Here is a 4,369-nt window from a genome sequence, read left to right on the forward strand (position 1 = left end):
TGTAGTATGTATGTATATATATGTTTGAGTTTTGCTTATACATAGCATATACGTCCTGTTCATTCATGCGGGTGTACCCCCTTTGCATCTCAAATTAATGGTCACCGTACGTATAGTGGGAGAAACCTTTGTCATTTCTGGGCAACATTAGTTTTTCAATTTACATTGGTTGTTTTTATAAAATGAATTCGATCGTAATTTGTAGATTGCTTAGCCGGCCCTAGGCCATGTTTGCGTGAACATCCTAATAAAAATTAAACAGCCTACCGAAAATTCTCATGAGTTCTGATAAGCAAATGACGTTGACCTTCTTGCGCTATTCAGGTAATAAGGAACAAAGTGATCAATACACCATAAAAAAAATGGCGTATCTCAAAAAAATTCCGATGAATGTTGCAACAAAATCCAATGTCAAAGAATAAAAAGCAGAAAATTCAGCCACGGCCCGGTGGTGGCCTGTGTTGTTGGCGCCAATAGCGGTGCCAGACGCACGATTATGGTTATTTTTAATACTAAATGGAATAAAAACTCCTGAGGCTAGAGGGCTGCAATTTGGTGTGCTTGACAATCAGAGGGTGGATGATCAACGTACCAATTTGCAGCCTTCTAGCCCCAGTAGTTTTTAAGATCTGAGGGTAAAAAAAAAAAACAAAGTGCGGACGGACAGACAAATAGCCATCTCAATAGTTTTCTTTTGCAGAAACAAAACATGATTTCTGAAGAGGCTTCGAAGACTTTTCTTCCACGTCAAAGACTTGGGACATTGCCTTACCTGTGAAGTTGCTCTGAACACAGACTAGAATTGCACTTTCTACCAAAATTATCATGTAGGCTACCTAGCCAGGCACACACACATATATATATATATATATATATATATATAAAATATATATATAATAAATATATTAAGCAACGTCATTCCACAATATGTGAGACGGGTCAGATACATTGACGAACAAAGTATTTTGGAAAGTAACGAAAAATCGACCATTTTCTTTGGTGCATTAAAGGAATCTGTATATGTATATACTACTGTCGATGAAATTGACCACGATGGAAATTGATTGATGCCTTCGGTTTTCGGATTGTCGTGTATACGTTGTACATAGGACGTAATGGGTTTAAATCACTGTGCAAAGAAAACCCTCCAATATTTCCGATAAGATATATTTTGATTCTCTCATCCGTAGTTTTTTTAAGAGTATCGTTCGTGTGTGCATCGCCCGGGATATAATGATGAGGCGATAGGTTGAGTTATGATAGCAAGCAAGGAATTTAAATATCATGATACTGTATTATACGATACACTGGGCATAAAAAAGGGAGGTTTTTATGGTAATAACAATCAGGTAAGGTTATTTATATCGTATCTGTAACATGAGAGGTATTTCCCCATTTGCTTAAAACTTTAGTGTTAAACAATAATACAGTGAAAAGAATGTATAACGTGTATATCTAATCCAATGCAAATCATGGTGACAAATTCTGTATTAATCAAATTGAGAACTGATATAAAAAAAAAAAAAGGCATGCACAGGATAACATTTTAGTTTTCAAATTAAACCAAAAATTAGACTATTAACCGGACACGCTTAAAAGCTGGTTTGTTCTATTAAAACATTTTGATGAGGATTCGAATATCAGCCTAGAAATGTATAAAATGGATCCATTTATATAGAAAAAATATGGTACAGTGTAGAGCACTTTGAGGAATGCGGTTAATCAAGTCTAAATGGCAACCAAGCGATATGCATTTTATTCCCATCAAGAAATAATCCGAGGATTTGCTGAGGTGTCCTCCAAAAAACTATAGAATAGAATATAGATTTTAGGCCAAAGGCCAAGCGCTGGGACCTATGAAGCCATTCAGCTCTGAAACGGAATTGACAATAAAAGGGTTTGAAAGGTGTACCAGGAGGAAAACCTCTTAATTGCACTATAAATCAATTGCCAGGAGAGAGTGGAAAGTAACATGGAAGAACTGAGAATATGAACGGAGGTACAGAAAAACAGAATAGGTGCACAGACGACAGTAGCCCCTTACAAAAAAAAAAAAAAAAAAAAGTTTGTAAATGGCACACTCGCTCTCTCTCTCATGGAGGCGAATAACACTTTTTGTTGTCAACAAAGATTAACCGTCTGCATTTTTATTTGTGTTTATTTATCTTAGCATATATATGACATTTTTTTTTTCTACTATGACTTTTGGTGGAGCTTCAAGCCTCTAAACAAGAGAACCTTCATTCAACCTACACTGTTGTCCCTTATCCCGAAACCTCTGAAGAACCTCAATTAATAGCTAGTATTCCTATATCTATGTGGAAACCTACTTAATTGACGAATATGAATATCAAGTCCTCATTCATAGAGATGTTTTGAGTCTTATCTGTCAGAGTTCTGATGTATTCTATAAAGCAATCTTTATCGTTACTCCAGTATAAACCTTCTCTTCCATTTATCACTGTTTTCATTATGAAATCCGAGAGAAGGGCAAACAGCAGAGGTAATATAACATTCCCTCGTATCATCCCACTATTTCCTGGAAACTCACAAACTTTACAAGACCCTACCAACATTAGCTTTGCATCTACTTCGTTCATGGATAAGCTCACTTATCTTCATAGTGACGCAATGCTATCCATAAATTATTGGTCGGGGGACGCTGTTAAATGCTATCTCATAATCAGCAAAGGCTATCTCATAATCATCAAAAGGGGATTTTCAAAGTGCATACACTACAGCGCAATTTGACGTCACACGAACATTTGACCTGTGCAACTCCCGGTTTTTCTAAGCCAGGTCGTGACCCTCTGGCCTATTGAGAATCTACAGTTGATGGAGTGCAATGCGTGATGTCTCTGTAGTTACAACAGGCCGTCTTGACTACCTTCTCTCTCTCATCATATATATAATATATTATATATATAGAATATATATCTATATATATATATATATCTATATATATATAATGTTATATATATATATATAGATATATATATATATATATATATAAAATATAATATATATATATATTATATATATTTAGTATGTATCTAATGTCGAGTCTATAACAACAAAGAATAATACATTAGAATAGCTCATTGTAATATACATATAACTAAAACAAGGAAAAAAAACTCTAGAAAAGCACTCTAACGCCCACATCAGCATATGTAGCTCAAAACTGATGCAACTTCGTTATACCAGAGACAGAAGATGCTTCAAACTCTGGGTGCAAACAAGGAAAAATGATGGTACCAGCATGCCAATCAAGTAAGGAATGCAGAAAGAGATATATGAACTAGTGCGGAGAAACTCGTAGCCTGCGCAATGTTTGGTGTCATGTACAATAAATAAGTTGTTTGCACACACACACACACACACTCGCTCATTCACGCCACACACGAGAAACATCCTTGTGGTGGAGTATGTACCTGTAATTTTGAAGCTCATGACCTTATAACGTGTAGTTACTGAAGTAGCCGCACCACTTATTGTAGCAGTTGTCTAATCTCTGTAATCGAGTCATTCTTTAGTATAAACTCTTATTTGAAGACACCTTCAGACACTCTTTTGGGTATCCGCCCCTTTCATACTAACCTTTTCTTTATTATTTGCATTACATAAAACACCTTGCTTAATTCTTACATTCATTGTATATATTATTCAATTCAAGTTAATCGTGTTTTTCTGAGTTCATAATATTTTTCACATTGAAGATTTTATTCAATATGAAAATTCCTTCTCCAAGTTATGATCTACTGGCAACTTACAATACGCAAAATAATGAAAAGTAATTGCAAGAACAAGCAGAATAGAGAATGCCGGTACAATTTCCGATAACGAATTTTCCGGTGAAAGTATTATCAGCATATACTTAAAGTCCTTATTTACAAAATTATACCAACCTCTCGTTCGTCTCCCTACGAGATGCAATAGAGAATTATTTAGATTGGGAAATGGACTTATAGTAAATATGGACGCGTATTCATGAAAACAAATCTTTTTCAACACAAGACACAAACAGCACAACTATTTTTACAGGCTGTTGAATATTGAATGGTACTATACTATGAGATATTCCTTTGCCGAATAAATAGAACGCATGTGAAGCGGCTTAAGGTCATCAAATTCGCGAAGAAGATGAAGAGATAGAAAAAAAACACGATAGCAACCATGAATGGAGTGAATCTTGAAATATGAGTGGAAAATCCACGGAGGAGGATTAGTCATATATCATTTTATAGAATTATTCTGTATTATAAGTAGCTAATTCATATAAAAGATAAAAACAAAAATAATTGAATATTATAATATAGTTAAAAAAGAACCATGATTCCCAAAGAAGCCGACTATCTTGTGACGTCAG

This window comes from Macrobrachium nipponense, chromosome 40, assembly GCF_015104395.2.
Source record: "Macrobrachium nipponense isolate FS-2020 chromosome 40, ASM1510439v2, whole genome shotgun sequence".
NCBI lineage: Eukaryota > Metazoa > Arthropoda > Malacostraca > Decapoda > Palaemonidae > Macrobrachium > Macrobrachium nipponense.